Below are 21,075 nucleotides of genomic sequence, written 5' to 3'. Positions count from 1 at the left end.
AAAGTACACCAGTTTGAACATTAAATAGCTTCTCTTTGTGCAAGTTATTGTATTCTGTTTTTATTCCTAATTTACACAGCTTCCCAACATTTTTGGAACTGTGTTTTTGTGAAATCTACTGTGTGCATTAATGTTTTTCTAAATGTAGACAGATGGGCTGAAAGTCTCGACAGTACAGACAGTATGTTGTTAAACCGGCCAGATGTGCAATACCATCAGTGATAGTTAGTGCTGCTAATGCAGCATGGCTTATGGGTGAAGACTGAAACCTGCTGTGATTACAGACCAAGAAAAGAGAAGTGGGTGCACGGGAGAGAAAGTCGAGCTTTGGGTCTTTGCTTTGCAAAATTCAATCTCTGTCACGTTGTATGGGGATCGTTGTGAGCAACCCTTTTCAAGTCCAGCCACAAATTGTCTTATTGGACTGAGGCATTGGGTTTAGACTTGGCAATCCAGAACATTAACCTTGTCCTAAAAACATTTCTATGTAGCTTTTTCTGTATGCTTCAGGTCATTGTCTCGCTGCAAAATAAATTCTCCCAAGCCATAGTTCTCTTGCAAACGAAGTAGATTGTCCTCCAGGATTTGCCTTTATTTTGTTGCATTTATTTTACCCTCTACCTAGGATGTAGGATGGTGTGTTTGTTTCTCCCTGAGTTATGCTTTTCAGCAACCTTCTTTCTGAGTTGCTTGGAGTGTTCTTTTGTCTTAGTGGTGTAATGGTAACCAGGAATACTGATAAAGCAGAGGCTGGACCTTCCAAACACAAGTGTCTTCATACTACAATCACTTGTGACACCTTCACTGCACTCCGGTGATCCCCATTTCACTAAATGTGAGACTTCCAGCACTAATTGACTGGACTTGATTTTAGTAGTCACTTTAAAGGGGGTGAAAATTTATGCTGTCACTTATTTAAAATTGCATTTTTTAATTGACTTTATTTTGTAGAAATCTGTTTTTACATTGACATTAAAGAGTTCATGTAATTTTTTTAGTCAAAAAGCCAAATTATATTGAACATGATTGATATATAAAATCAATGAAAGGGGTTGAATACTTTTTATAGGCACTGTCAAATGTTCCAATTTAGAAGATGAGTTTATTCTTTCACCAGTTTAACAGTAATGCTCATATTCAACATCATCAGGATTTTCATCATCGTCTGCACTCTCTGGGGATCTGTTGGTCAAATCTTTTTTGGAAGCAAAATGAAAAGAGGCAGTTGGGGAGGGTGAAGTAGCGTTACATCAGAAGGATTTAAGCATGACGGATAACCTCTTAGTGAGTCAACAAATCATATTTTCAGAAATCCTCTTACATGCCTGTTCATGCCCAGTGGAGGGAGAAAAAGGAAAGCCATTTTCTTGTGGGCTATTTGGCTGATACTTTTCTCTGAAAGGCATTAGATATGATTGTGCAGTAATTTAAGAAAGACGTGATGGCGGTGAGGACATGGGGAGGCTTTAACAAGGCTTTCAGGAGATGGAGGCCACAGGCAGGTGTTGAATGAAGACTTCAGGTAGTGATAAATCCCACTGGGACTAATTTAAGAGTCCCTCGGTGTTCGCTGTGACAAGGTGCTTTCACAGGGCAAGACGACAACATCTGGAGAGCTGCAGGTGTTGTCAGTCCTCAACAAAAAAGTAGCTACTAAGTTATCTATTCCAGTTAACAGCTAGTGGTTTATTCACTCATCTTTTTTTATAAAATGTATTAGTTGTAATGGAAATACCACATCTAGTGGGATGTAGCCTACTTTCCATACATTTTCATGAATTATTTTTAAAAGGGACTCAATTCTAACACATATTATCCAACTATGCAGCAAATCAAAATGTACATTGTTCTCCACTATTGAAAGCAAAGGCCCAGAGTCAACTAAAGAAGAAAGATGATGTCATATAAAAGTACATCTGGAAATGATTGGAAAACATTTATAGAGTTGCATTTGTGGGTACAAGTCAAAAGAATGACGTGTCAAGTATAAAATTAGCAAAGTGAAAATAAATGCTTAAAGTCAGCTTACCATGTACATGCTTACGCCAGCTACCCGGTTTAATAAGCTAACAGGGATTTACATCAATTAGGATACAAAATGGTAATCCTGGTAAGGATGCACCTCAGTGCAAACTAAACATGGTTTGATATCCAGTAGGTTCTTTGTGGATAATGTCAAGCAGCAGGGGACTCTCCTTGGGGGGCAAGTAGTGATTTCTGCATAGAGAAACACTACCATGTTTTGTGCTGTGTGCAAATTGCCAAGCATTAGAAGTCTGAAAAAAAAAAGGTGGTAAAATATTCAGGCAAAAATTCAAAAGTTTAAAAACTTGTGGAGGATTGGCAGCAGGAAGGAGCTAAAAAAGCCTCCGTCTAAAGCCTGGACTAGCGATGACACAACTCTCTTGGCTGTCTGGTGTGGTTTGGTTCAGTACAGTTTTGCCATGGTTAATTTCATTAAAATTTGATTTTACCAGTGCAGGAAGTGATGTACATATCCAAGCCAGAACCAGACTGACTTACTGAACGATGTACCTTTTCCGCACGCTGAGTGGCTATTTTTCTCAACAGCAGAATTTTTAGAATAAAAATTGAAAATTTACTGAGGGGAATTCATTTAAATTCAACACACCACAGACTAAGGAAAACACAAAGAGGTTAAGGGTTAGGCATCCAAACTCTAAAGTTGGGGGTTAGGGGAAGCAGGGGTATAAAGTTTAAGATATAAGCCACAGACAAAGGAAACCTCAAAAAGGTTCAGGGTTAGGCACCAGAACCCCAAGGTTGGGGTAAGGGGCAGAGAGAGGGGGATAAAATTTAAAATAAGACACTACAAAGTAAGGAAAAACCTGAACAGGGATAGGGTTAGGCACCAGAACCCTAAAGGTTGGGGTAAGGGGCAGGGGGTGGGGGATAAAATTTAAAATATTACACCACAACCAAGGAAAACCCCGTAACAGGGTCAGGCACCAGAACCCTAAAGGCTGGGTTAAGGGAAGGGGCAGGGGGATACAATTTAAGATATTACACCCCAAACTAAGGAAAAACCTGAACAGGCTTAGGGTTAGGCACCAGAACCCTAGGTTAGGGTTAGGGTACACTCTGCAGTTTTACCAAATTCTTCTTTGAAAAACTGCTCAAGCTCTATTGGGCTCTATCCCCACAGCATGATGCTGCCATCACCACACTTCACAGTGAAGCAGGTGGTGTCCACCAAACATAGTGTTTTGTCTAACAGTTGGTGAAGAACAGTTGTTGTATACAGAGTTTCTCCCATCTCTGCTGGAGCTTGTAACTCCTTTGACTTTGAAAGGTTACGTAACAATTATTTGAATGGAAACATATTTTATAGGTCTCTGTTGATTTGTTCTGGTCAGTGGATTTCAACAGGGTCTTTTCAACAATATATCCCAATTCCTGTCTGAGAGGAGAAACTTCACTGTGAGAGACATGACCTCTGCTGTTACACTATAGCAGCTGAGAAGTTCAAAGACCTGTATTTTAGAGGGCGTAAAAATAAAAGTAAGAGCAGTTCCCTCTAATCTACATTTTTGTACACAGTTACAGCTGAAGACCACAGAGGTGTTTAATCTCCTCTGTGCCTCAAATAAATGCAGTCATTTCCTGACTATCCATAATTCAAATGTTGGAGGAGTGTAATGGATGTGTGGGTTGCAGCTGTAATGGGAACCTTAATGTGAACACATTCAAGAAAATGGGACCATTTAGAACATTTTTTAATTAACAGGATTTTATTAATGTTGGCCTTTTGGCTGTGCAGTTGATTTGCCGTGCTCTACAGTCCGGTCCAAAACTGCTTAATGGAAACGGACAGAGCTCTGTGGAAAAGGACCACTTTGATAACTTTAGAAATTGATTTTTGTAGTCGATGGGCCCTGGAATCCAACAACTTCTGGACTGGGCTATAACTGTGTTTATAACATGTTTGCCTGACCTCTATATTACTGTCTAAAAAGTCACAATGTGATAATGTCTTCCTCCTTTGCAACACAGCCTGACTTCCCCCATTTATTATGACATGTTGCTCCTTTAAACATTAGAAAAAAGTAATCTCTTCCATCTTACAGACTTCTGTTATTATTTCCATCCATATGTTAAAGTTTGGAGACCTTTTATCAAATGTCTTTTTTGTCTGTCATCAGACCAAAATACAGTACAGAATTTAACACACTTGTTATTCCTTATCTCTGAACTTTTATCAGAAATGTACAAGCTTTTACACAAATGTTTGAATAGTTGGACATGTCCAAAAGATGTGGGAATGATTTGTGCCTCCAGCGTAGTTGAAAAAAAGAGTCAGGCATACTTATTATCTTGACCTCTGTTGACTCATTGTCTCACAAGCAAAAGTTACATAAGAAAAATTAAACTTTCAACAACCCGAGAGTGAGAATGTCCATCCATCTTCTTTCACTTATCCTGGGTTAGGTTGTGGTGGCAGCAGGCTAGACGAGTCAACCCAGACACCCCTCTTCTTAGATACGTGTCCCAGCTCCTCTTGGGTGGTTCTGAGGTTGTCCCAGGCCAGATGAGTTATATAATCCTAGAGGGGTCTGGCTGCAGACCATACATCTCTGACAGCTGCTCTCACAAACCGTTCATCTGAGACACTGTGTTTCTCAGAAAAGGATGTGCTGTAATTTGCCGGTCAAACATATTTCCAGTTTAGGATTTTTTTTTGAATTAATCTTTATTCATAAACAAAGGTGGACACGAAATAACCACATTGTAAACATTACAGACTAAGCAACATTTCATAAATGAAACAGAGGTCAGAGGTCTATTCCCCCATTAAATTATGTACAGACCTGTTTTGAAAGAATTTACTGAACAGTGGCACACTTTAACTAGCTTGTTACGTAATGAACCCCATTACATAAGCAAATGTAGCTTAGCTAGCTTTCACAATGTGAGCTTTAGCAAAGGTAGCTAAAGTTAGCCCAGCTATGCAGATAACGTATCTGCGTAGCCATGTAGATAACATCGATACATACCTTACATAGTTGCTTTGTGAGCTGTGTTTTAACTATGTAGCTTTTTAGCTCTGTTATCCATAACAGGAGCAATGTGAGCTTTAGCAAATGTAGCAAAAAGCTAACTTAGCTACATCACTGCTTTATGGGATGGGCCTTAGCTACATTAGCTACCTAGCTCCGTTATTTACGTTGCTTAGACGGCTTATGGAGCTATGCAAACTATGCTGGATTACAATGTTTTCATGGTAGGACCAGCTTTTTCCTGTAAGCAGATTGTTTACTCTGCTTTATTGAATGTTTTGCAATCAGGTTTTGCAGGTCAGGTTTGTGACTTTTAATTTGGTATCCTAACCCTCAACCCTTACCCTGACCCTGAGCAGAAGTTTAATCTTTTTTTATTTTAAAAATTTAAGCATGATGTTTCCATTCTGATATACACAGCGTCTCAGTTGAACGGTCTGTGAGAGTGACTGTCAGAGATGAACAGTCTGCAGCCAGACTGTCTTGTATCATCCCTCCAATAAGCTCTGGATCTGCCCTGAGGACCTCTACATGGAGGTGACCAGGAGGTATCCTGTTCATTGCCCAACACTTTTTAACTGGCTCCTCGTGATGTGAAGGAGCATAGTTTTTTGCTCCTACTGATTGCAGGTGCCTCCGGGCACCGGAAGTGCTGCGCAGATGGAGACTCAAGATCACAGGAGAACTACAAGTTCACATGGAAGGAGCATGTGAACAGCATTATTTTCCTTTCTGGGTTGATTTGTCATTCATTTCAACATGATTTTTCTGCTTCCACCATGGGTGACTACCACCATGGGAGGTTAAAAGGTTTATGTGTGCAATAAAAGATGTGTGGTTTTGTTTAAAGTTTTGTGGTTTTCTACCTTAAATGTTCTCTGTTCTATGTCTGTAGTAGGGCTGTTATCCACTGATCGACTGGTGACCTGTGGCCTGTGCTACAGGATGAAAAGCAACGTTGATCAGGGGTCCATGCATTGTGTTGCATGTTGAAGTTGACTGGATGCTTTGTATGTTTTTCTGCCTGTTTGGGTTGATCTGCTGTACCTGGATTGATACAAGGTTTGGCAAATGCTTCTAACAAAAGTAGACCATGTGCATATCTCATGCTGAGCAGAGTGGCGCTTTGGGGTGTGCCAGAGATGGACCGGAGTGCACGCAGAGGAACTGCTAAGATTGAGTTGAAAAGGACCGATTGGCTCTGCAGTGCACTTCGTGAGTTGATCCTAGCACAGATAGAGTATGTGAAAATCCGAGGTTAGTTTTTGCCAACCTACCCAAAGCTCACGATGGTGCTTGAGCGCTGGAATTAAGGTCAACTGCAAAATCAAAAGCTTTACCTTCCAGGTCAACCCCATATCCACCACAATGCTCTGGATTAATGCCCACAGAATTGCTGATGTTGCACCAATCAGTCCAACTTGGCTTTGGACAAAGACACTCCTTACCCAGTGGGAGAAATCCATTTTTTTTTTCCAGCAGAGATCCATGACCTTGGAGGTGCTGACCCTCATTCCAGCAATGCAAAGCCCCCTCCAAAGTCTGCAGTCTACAGAACCACATCATCTGCAAAAGGGGAGATCAAAATCTAAGGTTCCCAGTCTTCCTCCATATGTTGCTTTGAGAACCTGTACATGAAAATTATTAAATCTCTGACCAAGGACAACCCTAGAAAAAGCCAACATGCATCGGTAAGGTATCTGACTTTGTGCTGAGAATGCAGACACAACTCTCCTTTAGGTTGTACAGTGACCTGATGGCTTCTAGCAATGGCCCTGGTACCCCATATTCTCGAAAGCCTTCTCCAAGTTAACAAGACTCCCATGACCCCCTACTTCCCCAAGAAGCTGTTCCACTGTCCCACGGCCAGGTCACACAGAACTGATGTTATTCCTTCTGTATCCAAGGTTCAACAGTCAGTCTGTGATTTCCTCTTACTGCTTTAACTAAATCAAAGCTTGTTCTTTTTCATTTGTTTTTGCTTTTTTATGGCATATTGCAGCCCATAATGGAGACTGGAGACTCTACTAGAAGCAAAGTACATTACAGAGCTGTACAGAAGGTGATATCTGAAGCATGCATGGCCACTGAGAGATCACTCCTATTGGGCTTCTTGTGCCACACTTAATGCATGCTTTACATTTTCATAGAGTAATGCAAGAAACATGCATTAATAATAACTTTGAAAATGCACTATTATGGTTTGAATTCCTTTTTTTCTCCACACATACACAGTTAAAAACACAACTGGCCATACCTTTTTTGATGAATAATTCATACAAGCACTATATGACTAAATGTGTGCCTACCTACACATTATTCTGCAGTGCTTGTTGGATGACAGGCAGAATAAAACCTCCACTGCAGGATGAAAGCATGCTGTATGTAACCCAGCACTCCAGGTTCTGCTATGGAAAGCTTGATTCAATAGCATGAATGAGGTGAAGGACATGCAGTAGAATTACAGCATGAGTGGCTGTTACATCATGCAGAGTTGTAATGTATTTGGGATGTTGCAATTCCCTTGTAATTTTACACAAAGCTAAAAAATACATTGGTAGTGTGTTTTTATGAGGTATTTTAGTGACACTATGATGTCCATCTCCATCTATTCTTGAGATGTTTTAGTTTCACCTCTCCTCTATGAGCTCTTCACTCCAACTTTAACTGTTTTTAACATGTTTGATTTATTATGAAGCCATTATATCTTTACACTTGCTGACTATTTCCTATTTTATTCCATTTAGTTGCCTACAGTAGCAGAGAATGAGAGATAAAGTGCATACAGAGGACATCCCCACAACATGATGCTGCCACCACTGTGCTTCACTGCTGAGATGGTATTGAGCAGTTGATGAGTGGTTCCTGGTTTCCTCCAAACATTATGTCTAGACTTGAGGCCCAACAGTTCAACCTTGGTCTCACCAGACCAGAGAAACTTGTTTCACACAGTCTTAAAGTTCCTCAGGTGCTTTTTTGGCAAACTCCACTGTACTAAGGAAAGCCTTTTGGCTCCCCACTCTGCCATGAAGCCCAGATTAGGAGGGCTGCAGTGATGGTTGTGCTTCTGGACCTTTGTCCCATCTCCTCATAGAATCTCTGGAACTCAGTTAGGGTGACCATTATGTTTTTAGTCACTTTTTTTTACTAAGGCCCTTCTCCCCTGACTGCTCAGTTTGGCCAGATGACCAGGTCTTAGAAAAGTCCTTGTTGCCCCGAACTTCTTCCATTTGAGTATTATGGAGGCCACTGTGCTCTTGGGAACCTTCAGTTCTGCAGAATTCTTTTGTAGCCTTCCCCAGATCTGTGCCTTGCCACAATCATGTCTCTGAGGCAGTTCCTTTGACCTCATGGCTTGGCTTTTGCTCTGATATGAATTGTTCCAAATCAAGTCCGATCAATCAGTCCAATCATTTAGCACCTCAGCAATAATGGAGAGAAATTGGAGGCAACTGAGCAAAATTTCAAGTGTTTTACAACATACATCAAATAATACAGTAGCTCTTGAAAAATGTGTTAGAGACCCCAAAGTAGAACGAATTAGAGTCGAGAGTAGGCTTTGTAAAGAAGCAAGAAAGGAAATGAATGTCCCTTTACATCATTGGTCAAGGTGATGGACAGCTTAACCCATTTATGCCCTATTTTTTAAAATCTTGAGTGGCAACTACTGTTGCCTGTGAGCATATAGAGTATATGGTCAGAAGTATTTGGCCACACCTGTTAATTCTTGAATTCGGATGTTTCAATCAGACCCGCTGCAACAGGTGTATAAAATCAAGCGCCTATCCATGCAGTCTCCATTTGCAAACATTTGTGATACAAGACTGGTCGTTCGGAAGAGCTCAGTGACTTTAAGCATGGTACTGTGATGGATGTTACCTTTGCAATAAGACGGTTCAGGAAATTTTATCCCTGCTAGATATTCCATAGTCAACTTTAAGGGATATCATTAGAGTGGAAGCGTTCAGGAACAACAATCAGCCACAAAGTAAAAAGTCATGTAAAATGACAGAGCAGGGTCAATGACTACTAAGGTGCATGGCACGTAAAAGTGGCCAACGCTCTGCTGATACCCTAGCTGAAGAATCCTGAACTTCCACTGCTTCCATGCCCAAACCTCACATCACCAAGTCCAATGGCAAGATAATGTATAATGGTATGTGGCTGTATTTTCAGGGTTTGGGCTAGGCCCCTTATCGCCAAAGAAGGCCTATCATAATGCTTCAGCATACCAAGACATTTTGGACAATGCTACGTTTCCAACTTTGTGGCAACAGTTTGGGGAAGGCCCTTTTCTATTCCAACATGAATGTGCCCCAGTGCACAAAGCAAGGACTATAAAGACATTGTTTGAGGAGTTTGGTGTGGAAGACTGGCCTGCACAGAGCCCTGACCTCAACCCCGTTGAGCACCTTTGGCATGAACTGGGATGGAGACTGTGAGCCAGGCCTTCTTGTTAAAATCAGTGCCTGACCTCACAAATGCTTTACAGAAAGAATGAGCACAAATAAGACATAATTGTAACTTAATGACTAACTGATGAGGCAAGACAATGACTATATTACCTTAGAAGCTTCTGGTGAAAATTACCCAAATATGTTGTTAAATGTTTAGGAAATTCTACACAGTGCACCATGGCCTGAACGGGGAACATACTTTATCTGACTGTTGAGTATTGAGTATAAAATAACAAAGCTATGCAACAGAGCTTGAAAGCTGTGCAAGGCTGTACTGTAGCCTGAATGAAGAGCATTTTAACCATCAAGAATACGACCTTGACCAACAACTGATGCATCACAAGCTTCTGCACTCCTAGAGCCTCATTTATGACATCCAAATAAGACTGTAAAAGACGGTTCAGTAGCGACATATTTAACCGACTCTGATTCAGCGAGAGATTTCACTTGTTGCAAAGGTCATAAACAAAGCACTTGATCGTTACTTTCCAAGCTCAGACTGATTAAGTCCTCAAGCTCAGAACAGAAGAGCTTAGAGGACAGAGACGCAGTTTCATCAACTAATACATTTCAGTTTTAAGGAGTGTATCATTGAGAGTGGAGGAGGCAGACAGAGGAGGGAGCGTGATTCAGCGCTGAGTGATGTGAGCTATTTGATGAAGGGATGAGTGTGCAGTCAACGATGAGATAGAGAAGAATTTTAATGTTATGACTTTAAATGGGAGGCAGGCTGAGTCGATGTTGATTTGAACCATGTGCTCTCAAAGCTAAAAAAAAGAGAGCCATTATTGCACTCTATGTGTTAAAGAAAACTATACATTTATGTGTGTACAGTGCTTAACAAATTTATTAGACCACCCTAACCCTAACCAAAGTAAGGTTTATGCCACAGCTGCCCTAAATAAACAGCATTGGTAATTACCAAAATCATTTTTTATGTTTCTGCAATGGTTAATACACCAATATGTAGAAGCTCTTTAACCCAAATGATATTTTTAATGCTAAAATACAATTACTATTGTTATCCATGAATTTTCAATTTTACTGATTTACAAAAAAACTGAAAAAATAGTAAAGCACATTAATATTTCTTGATTAAAATGTCAAATTATAGTTATTTACTTGCATTCCTGAACAGAAAAATTCATTTTAGTGGTTGGATGTTATGCTTGATTAATTTCTGACTTCTCAGAGAAGCCCAGTGAGCCGGCTCAAATTTTGGTGAATTCAGTTTGAAATTCCTCATTCCTGTTCAAAATGGTAAAACATGGAGAGCTCACTGAAAATGAAGGAGTCCGCATTAAAGCACTTCATGATGCTGGATGGTCTTTTGAGACAAATATGACAGGTGGTCTAATAAATTTGTTAAGCACTGTATGTTTGGTGACATTTAGAGATTTTAGGTTCCAAGGTATTTTCAAGGTATTCAGGTATTTTCATGGAAATTTGGGAAATTAATTTGCTGATGGACTTTATGTGGTAACTTTGGGATGGTCCATGATTTTCATGAAATTATTGCAAATGTATTTAGAAATTTTCAGGAAATTTGATCAATGAAAAATCAGGGAGAATTTGCACTTAAATTTGATGAAAATTGCTTGAAAATTTTAAGAAATTTATATGGAATCTTTGGCAAATTTTGTTGGAATGTTTCAGTTTTATGATCAAGTTTCACAGCCCAGGTCTCAGAAGGATAACTGACCAATGACTGAATTCTAAACATATTAGTGTGTATGATAATAATGTGGTTTATGTGATTTAGTAACATAAAGGTTGCCAAAAGGTTTTGTGATTTTTGCATAGCCATTAATGTGGCAAAACAGGTGCAAAGTGTGTGGCTGTTTTAGGTCCTGTGTATGGTAAGAGCAAATTTTTAGGGGATTTGTTGCAAAATAGGTGCTATTAGTGAGCGCAAACGTAGCGTTAAAGTCAGCGCAATTAGGGCAGCTTAAAATCTAAGTGGATCTACCCCTTGGTGTTTTAGTAGAATTAAGCTAATGAAAAAATGCAGTTCCTTAAGTGTCCATTTGCGCCTGCAGTCTACGGCAGATAATAATCATGGTCCATCATGGGCTCAGGAACACTTCCAGAAATCATTGTCGGTCAAAACCGCTGCAAGTTAAAGCTGTAACATGCAAAGAAGAAGCCAAATGTGAACACAATCAAGAAACACCACTTCTCTTTGGGTCACAGCTCATTTAAACATGTACTGAGGCAAAATGGAAAACTGTTCTGTGGTAGGATAAATCAAAAATTGAATTTCCTTGTGGAAACCACGAACACCATCCAGCTTGTTAGCACACAATTCAAAGTGTGCATCTCTAAAGGTATATGGTTGTATAAGTACCTACGCTGTGGGCAGCTTACACATCTGGAAAGGCACTTTCAGTTCTGAAAACTGACCTGCCTGTAGTCCAGACCTTTTACCAATGGGAAACATCTGGCGTATAATAAAACAAAAAGAATCCCAAGAACTGTTGCTCAGCTAGAATCATACATCAGATAAGAGTGGGACAACATACCTCTCCCAAAACTTTTATTTACATTTTAGGGCCCCAACTTTTTTGGAATTGAGGTTGTATTAGAAGGGGAATTTCAATTTTAACTTGAACATGATAAACCAAAAGCACAGTTCTATTTTGCTGGTGTTGCCAAAAGCTAAATCAGTGTTGGGTTTCTTTAAAGAATTTTAAAGGAGTCTAGACCTTTTCTCTACAACCTTTTAGTGACATGTCCTTGGATAGTGTGATGCAGTGCTTTATGAATTACATTTTTAAAAATGGACTGATTTGAAGACATTCTTTAAATGCACAGGTCCCTAGAGGGCAAAGTCAGAGACTTCTATTTGAATTTCTATTTGCCTTAAAATTGTCTTGAAGAAAACAGAAAATGAATCTGGCATCTGAATATAAAAATAACACCATTTAAATTGGGTTAAACTTCCTGGAGAGACTGGAGATGGATATGTAAAGGCTGACATTTCACTGATGATTCCACACGGCTCCTAGGCCCTGATTCTATGAGGTGTTGCTGTTTTCTGATAGTCATGGTGCCGGAAATTTCTTCTATGAAAAGAAGGGAAAAGGTCAGACACTGGGGCTAATGAATTCCATGAATACCGCGAGTTAATTTGCACTGCATGCACTAATGATAGCAGCGTAATGAAGTGTAAATGAACTCTGCTGAATTTTAGGCAGAGGAAATATCTAAAAGAGAGCATTCAGTTGGGTTTATTTCATCTCCCTTCCTCTAAACCTTAAGCACGAGAAGGATGTTTCAGGGAGATACAGGAAGTATGGAAGACTGTATTTATAACGTGACCAACTGTCTTATAATAAATAATACACCATAACACAGTTGAGGCCAATTATAAGTGACAAAAACAAACAAAACATATTATTTTACCCACTATGAACGGATACTGTATGTATAGAAAATCTGTTGTGTCCCCACTGTAATACATTAAAAGCAAAACAAAAAGGTATTGATCATGCTGATGGCCACTCAACAGTCACAGAGTTACTCGGACGACCACTCAACAGTCACAGAGTCACTCTGATGACCGCTCAACAATCACAGAGTTGCTCTCATGTAGATTTAACAGTCAGTTTAACAGAGTTACTCTTGACAATCCACATTGCATAGCTCTTGTTTAAGCCTCTATGTAGGCCATTGCAAGAGCCAGAGCATTGCATTTTGGGTTGTCTTTCCTCTAACTTTATACCACACAGCAACACTTTAAAGGGGTTCCTTTGACTGTCGTAGGTCAAAGTTCAAGGCCACTTATGTATCCCTTACATGTGAACTTGACATGCATGTTTTCCAAAAGGTTACCCATTTAAAAAAGGAGACATTCTCAGCCATTTATCATACTGAAGACAGACAACATAAAACTCAATAAAACAAAAATAGACACAATATATCATCGTTTAAGGAGGGCACCCAGCTTATAAATGATGGATGTTAAAGCAGTGTTCATTAGTTTTATAAAGTGATATGTGCAGCAGGAGGTACCAGGCTGACTTTGAAATGTCCTCATGTTTTCAGATATTTTTGGCAACTAGGCCAGACACTCTTAAAAAATACATTTTTTTTCTTCACAAAGGCGACAGTACCTTTGTCCTGAAGCTGAAAGTGGTGATGTAATGGATGGTCTTTTTCCTCTGTAATATCTCACCTTTCAACATCTCAATGACCCTAAACACAGCCAAGATAACACAGGAGTAGGGACAAGTTGGAATATGTTCTAGAGTGAGTTGAAACCCATCGGATATCTTTGGAGAGACCTGAGAAATGGCTGTCCACTGAAGAACGGTTGAAAATCCCCCTATCAAGGTGTGCAAAGCTTGTGGCATCATATTCAAAGAGACTGAAATTGCTGTCAAAGGTGCTCCAACTAAGTAGTGAGTAAAGGGTCTGGATACTTATACTTAAAATACTTATTTTGGGTGTGGATGACCGGTAGTATTGACAAGCCATTGATGGCTGTGAGCCAAACAGTTTATGCTCCATATTTGCAAAAGTCATAGCATAATATTGTTTAAACACTGATAAGGATAGTGTTAAGTCTGACCGTCCTGATGCCTGGTCATCTACCTTTTTCTTTGTTCCTCAATCATCTCCACAACCTGCTTGCCCAATGGGAATCAAGTAGTTAGTGTAATCTGGTAAAGCTACACTGGTGCAACAGGCCTTTGGAGGGTTTAAGAAAATTTTAGGCGGACTATTCCTGAGTTGGTTGTTAACAGAAGCTCCTTGAGTGTTGTAACCACAATGTTTTGAATCTCTAAGTCTGACTGTAAGAAGCAGCCTGAAGCATAAAAACAAAGACTAAAGAGTGAAAAAAAGGGAAATAATGATGGATTTATCAGCTGTGTTGTTGTGGAAACAGCAGTATGAAAACAGCAGGAGTTTGTATTTCATGTCTTATTTATTTCCTGATGTTCCCACTGTTGATCCAGGATGTGACATCAGTGCTCGCTCTCTCATGTCTGTGTGTCTCTGTGTGTTCAAACAGGCTGCCAGCAGCTTTTAAACAGCGCTCGTTATCTGAAATTTCAGCAGCAGGCAGCTGGAGCGCTGAGGAGGGTTCTGGCACATGGGGGATTGTGTTGGGCATGTAGGTTAGGAGGGGAGGGAGACACGTGTTGGGCGACATGGCTTCATATCAGTTCTGTGTGAGCCTCTGATAGGTGTTTAAAAAAGGATCAGTCTCTAAATGTGAAGTGTGAGATTGATTTAAAACTAAATATTGGTAATCTGAAGGCTATGTGATTGATGATTGAATAACTAAAGGACTCAAAAGTGTGTGAGATCTAAGAAAAATACATGTGCATTAAAAAAAATTGAATATTTACAGATTATGAAATTATGGATCCATAATAAACCCTTTTTTGGACTGATGTTTTTTTAATATACTAATATTTGGGGGGGTGTTGATTTTTGTAAGCTGTAATCCGTAATCATCATGATTTAAACAAAAGAAGTATTGAAATATTTCCCTTTGTCTACATGTGGCCTTGGTGAAGAACAGAATGAAGGATTCTTAATTCAAATAACCAGAGATCCTTTTGATTCTGTCATGAAAATTACATTAAATAATCTAATATAGTTTCTTTAAGCCAAACTAAAGGCTAATGACATCTTCTCTGATAAAATATTTACTTTTTTCTGTCTGATCCTCAGATCTTGTTTGTCCGGTTACTGTTGCCTGTTAATCACAGTCCCTGTACTTCATAGCTGCTAATATTTAATTCAGAGACACATCTGTTTCATCAGTAAACATAAATGCAACAGCTGAGCATCCCCTCCCCTCTGCTGCAGATGTGCACACATGCCAAAATGAGATAGGCCTCTAATTAAATTCATTAAAAAACACGTGTACAGCAAAGATGAGTATATTTAAGATTATTTAAAGGTGTACAAAGGTGAAATAATGATAATCAAACCATACTCACTTATTAGATCTTATATTGTAAGAGAGCCCATCAATGCCAGCCTGCTGCATTGTGGGTAACAGAGAGAGAGAGAGAGAGAGAGAGAGAGAGAGAGAAAGGGTACTGTTAGTATATTCACCAATGAGTGCTGTGCCACTCTATGGTGCTCTGCACACATATTAAAAGGTTTTCGTTAAAGGTACAATATGAAGAATTTTCACTATCTAAAATAATAAATGTAACAAAGAGAAGAGGGGGAAAAAAGAGTTGTCAGTTTTTATTCTGAAGTAACATTTGGTCACGAGAGTTTCTGTGAGATCTCAACGGCAGGAAACTTTCAATGTGGAATCTTTGCTACAGGTTGTAGGGTGTAGTCCCACAGTCTCTGCCAAGCTTTCTAGTGCAGTGGTTCTTAACTGGCAGGTCAGGACCCAAACCTGACTCGCAGGTAGACGGTTTCATATTTTGCATGGATATCTTTCACATTTATTCGGGAAACCTGCCATAGAAGGCCTTCGGAAGAACGGGACTTTTAAAAAATTCCTCGGAAGGGGATTGGACATTCATTTCTGGCCAATCAAAGTGACAAGACAAAATGGGGTTACACGTGCAGCTCAGGTCATAACCTCAGCTTGACCGGCTAATTGGAGCTAATTGCTACGCCAGCAGCGATTGTACATGCTAGCTTATGGTACAGCTGTAACTCTTGCAAACTCATTAGGAGAAACATCTTCTCCATTATGAAAAGCATTCAGTTCTGTTCTTTGCTCACTATTAGCCCTTGTTTACCTACCTCTTATTAGCTCTAAGCTATTTGTTTAACCATTTTGTCTCTCCTGGACATACTGTCTTAAAGTACTAGCCGAGAGTGCTAGTAAAGCATCAACCCTGTGGTGCATAGTCAAGCTCCTTTTTTTGGGACAACCTGGGCTTTAAGAATTTGTGTGCTGCTGTAATGTTAGTAATTCTAAAAAGTTATGGGAACATAATGCCTAAATAAAAATGCTAAATGGAAATTAAATGTCAAAGATTTTTATGTACACACAGTGTACAATAATGACATGGACTTTTTATTTTTTTTTAACAAACTTGTTCGTCCATCTCTTGGGGACCAAAAGTTAAAAACTTAACCATTCTGAGACAAAATGCCTTAAAAATTTTCACATTTTTACAAAAAAACCTACTTGTGCTTTTTTTGTGTTTGCTGCATTTGAGCCATTAAAGCAGGTCCTGTCTACAGTGACACAGAGGGCCACATCACAGGCTCTCTGTCTCTTTAGCTTTACAGGCTGTCTCAGTTTGACAAATTATGATGTGACATTGAAACAGCCTGTCATTGGTTGTCACTCCCTATTCACAATGCATTATGGGATACAAACAGACATTATGTTGAATAGCATTAGTTGCTAGCAGCAGAAACAAGCAAAAATGGGTTTAAAAGCTGATGAAAAGGCATTCAATATTTGAATTACTGTTGTGGATTGAATCATTAAATGCCCTGGAAATTTATCCAAGTTTTAAGCTTGCTTGAGAAGCCACTGTTAGAGCTACTACAGCATAGATAGTGTCATTAGAATGGAAAAACTGTAACCTGACATGCCAGATGGATGTGTTTCACACATCCATACTTAGCGTTCAACCTTCAATACTTAGAAAGGGCAGAGGCTTTCAAAAAAACTTGCAGTGTGACTGGATGAACGTTCTGTCTGTCACATCTTTACAGGCCAATCAGAGCAACAAAACACGTGACGTGGCTGCGACAGAGGTGCGCGTGCACAGCTACCGAGGAATAATGCTAACCATGGCGACCATAGACATGTCAGTACACGATTTTTGTCATTTTTGAAAAGAAAATAACTCACTGCTGTTCTTTGTTCTTTTTTTAACAAAGAAATATCATCAAGTTCTGATAAAACAGGCGCTTTAGCAGCATCCGCGCTAAGCTCTTCCACCATAATTGCACTGGCCTGTTGTTGCTGCTTGCTTACGTCACGACTCTGCTACACCTGAAAGTACTGCCCCTCATCACTGATTGGTCTTGTCACTTTCTAACCGGGCCCAAATGATTCACAAGTGAGAAATAAGGAAACGGGTGTATCCATCTGCTTTGCAAGGTTAGAAAACTGAGGGCTTCCAAAGGAAAAAAATTAAGTAGTTCAAAAGTTATTCAACTTCTCACAACCTGTGTCTATATCCAAGCTCCAGCTTGGTGGCAGCCATTGCTATTGTCTTCCACTACAATTAAACCCCACCAAACCCCACCTCGTTCTCCTCTGAGACAAATATTTCTGACTGGAGCTTGGACTTGCCTCTTGACAGACATGGTGTCTGGCCAATCCATCGGCTTTGTAAGGTTATCGGGACCCAGAATTGGGCTGTGAAGCCAATTTCATCAGGTTGTATGTATTCTGTACTTCTGTATTCTGATCTACTCTGTCTCTTTGATCCGTCATATGTTTTGTACAGTCCGAGGTCCTAACATCAGGACTTTGGGTCATCAGTTCTCATTAAGGTGTTGGTCTTTTGGCTAAATCAGGCAAGAACTACTTGTCCAGCATGTATGTTCAGAAGATAAGGTCAGTAAAGATTATTTGAAATAATGTGTGTTTGTGGTATCACATGTTTTAAAAAATCATTTAAGATTTGAAGTGAGTCTAGAGTAAGGCCAGTCTTATTTAGCAGCACTAGCTGGAGTGGCAGGAGCTTCGACTCTAAAGACTTGGAACCAGAGGGTGCTTCCTCTCTTGCAGCAGCCCCCCGTCTTACAGCTCTCCATTACTGAATCTATTTCAGCTTGTTTGTGTAGCATGTTCAATAACAGAGTCTTAAATATAATTTCCCCATTAAAGGATTGACAAAGTATATCTTCTTCCTGTAATCCTTTCTATGCATTAAGAAACAGCAAAATGAAGAACTCAGCAGCAAAATGACAGCTCTGTGTGTTTAAAATGCATGACATCAGATCTCATTTGTGGCAAAGAAAGCTCACATATTCCCTCTTTCTTTTTAATTTCACTGTTCCATCACACATGAGTTCACTACATCAATTTCCCAGAGTGCCCGGCTGCCAAAATGCAGGATATGAGGAAATGTCAGATATTATCCTCTGACAGCCTTACGTAACTCCTGAGCGTGTGTCAGGGCTAATCCTCTTAGGGACGAGTCGCCTTAACAGGAAACAAAACACAGTTTGCCTCCTCTGTCCCCAGCTTTTAATAATCAAAATGGAGTTTGAGCAAAGGCCACCACACCAGGGTAATCCAGGCTGCAGGGAAAAGCCTGTGCTCTCTAATCTATGATTATTTTTGATGTTCAAAGGGAGCAGATAGTGATCGACGCTGGATAAACAGATGTGTTTGGTTATTAAAATGCATCTGCAGGGACCTCCAGCACAATACCAGTCCCAGCAGTATTGTCATGCGGCCCTAAATTAAAGAGTTGAAGAGGGGATGTCGACAACATATTTGCGTTTTTCAAATATTAGTTTTTGACATTTAAAAGCGGGATTGATTTTTCTTGCTTTCCAGCTGCTAAGCTCACTGAATGGTGCTGCTGTGAAAGCTGTGTTGTGGTTAAACACATTAAAAGCCCTCTTATCTGCAGCGATAACAGGCTGGTCAGCCTTGAGGCAGCTTCACAGGACACAAATGTGCTTTACAGTCAAGGTTATTTTTCAGAACCAGCATCAGCTCTCCTTGTTTAATCTCTAAAGTGGTGCATCAAAGGACACTGATTTAAATGAGTCAGACAATCAGTTAAATTCAACTTCCTGTGTACAAAGCAGATTTATGATGCTAATCTGTCTCAGTGAAATACCCATGAATCTTCACTCCTTTTGTGTGGCTTGCCCAGCGTAGTGATATGGTAATTATCTATCATTAAATAGAATATTACACTAATAAATCAGCTGTATGTGGAGGAGTGCCATTAGTTTAAAGTGTAACTTAGTTCTCTAGTGCCCTCTGGTGGTCTTAAAGATTATTACACCTATAAGCACATTATGGGCCTTGATAAAGTATTTGTGAGCACTAAATATATAGAGGTATTTATTCACACCCCTATGAAAATAATTTTTTTTCAATAGTCCCCAAATAAACGCAGCAAGGATTTTTTTTAAAACAGCTTTTCTGAAAATCCAAGTTCTAACTGAATGCTAAAATTATTTTACTTTGCACACAGAAATCTTATTTCAGACAAAAAAAAAGTTTTGCAAATCTGTTCTTCTGTGAACAATCATTAATTTCTATTATAGCTTTCAACATTAATGCATTAAGTGTGGTGCAATTAAGATCCATGATTTGTGCATGAATTTGTTTAATGGGATTAATTGCATTCCTTTTTTTTCTCATCACATTGTAGTTAAGCCACTGAAGCAGGGGTGCCAAACTCAAGGCAAATGCAGAGACTGTAGATGTCCTCTTGGGGGCTCTTAACTTGAGTGAGGAAGCTGAAGCATTGGGAATGCATGTCTCCCGGGCCAAAACAAAGATCAAGGCATCTGGGGACGCCTTGAATGCTGCCATTGAATCTGTGTCTGTGAACGGTGAGAGCGTAGAAGTTGTAGAGCAGACCTACCTTGGCAGTGTAATCCATCGATCTGCTGACTGTGAGAGTGAGATCAACCGCAGAGCTGAACTCAACTGTAGGGTGATAGGTTCACTGAGCAAGACAGTGTGGCGTTCCCGGTATCTGAGCATGTGGAGGAAAGTCAGATTCTTCCAGTCCTTGGTTCCTCCAGTCTTACAATACTCCTGTCAGTCCTGGAGGTTGACTGATGGCCAGTGGTGCCAACTGGATGCCTAAGTGGCAACTTACACTATGTTGCCAAGAGTATTCGCTCACCTGCCTTGACTCGCATATGAACTTAAGGGACATCCCATTCTTAATCCATAGGGTTTAATATGACATCGGTCCACCCTTTGCAGCTATAACAGCCTTAACTCTTCTGGGAAGGCTTTCCACAAGGTTTAGGTGTGTGTTTATGGGAATTTTGGACCATTCTTCCAGAAGCACATTTTTGAGGTCACACACTGATGTTGGACGAGAACACCTGGCTCTTAGTCTCCACTCTAATTCATCCCAAAGGTGTTCTATCGGGTTGAGGTCAGGACTCTGTGCAGGCCAGTTAAGTTCATCCACACCAAACTCTCTCATCCATGTCTTTATGGACCTTGCTTTGTGCACTGGTGCACAGTCATGTTGGAACAGAAAGGGACCATCCCCAAACTGTTCCCACAAAGTTGGGAGCATGGAATTGTCCAAAATCTCTTGGTATGCTGAAGCATTCAGAGTTCCTTTCACTGGAACTAAGGGACCAAGCCCAGCTCCTGAAAAACAACCCCACACCATAATCCCCCCTCCACCAAACTTTACACTTGGTACAATGCAGTCAGACAAGTACCGTTCTCCTGGGAACCGCCAAACCCACACTCGTCCATCAGATTACCAGATGGAGAAGCGCGATTTGTCACTCCAGAGAACGCGTCTCTACTGCTCTAGAGTCCAGTGGCGGCGTGCTTTACACCACTGCATCTGACACTTTGCATTGCACTTGGTGATGTATGGCTTGGATGCAGCTCCTTGGCCATGGAAACCCATACCATGAAGCTCTCTACGCACTGTTTTTGAGCTAATCTGAAGGCCACATGAAGTTTGGAGGTCTGT

The sequence above is a fragment of the Cheilinus undulatus genome, linkage group 23, assembly GCF_018320785.1.
Source record: "Cheilinus undulatus linkage group 23, ASM1832078v1, whole genome shotgun sequence".
Taxonomy (NCBI): domain Eukaryota; kingdom Metazoa; phylum Chordata; class Actinopteri; order Labriformes; family Labridae; genus Cheilinus; species Cheilinus undulatus.
The sequence above is the reverse complement of the archived record's forward strand: the minus strand, read 5'-3'. Positions refer to the sequence as shown.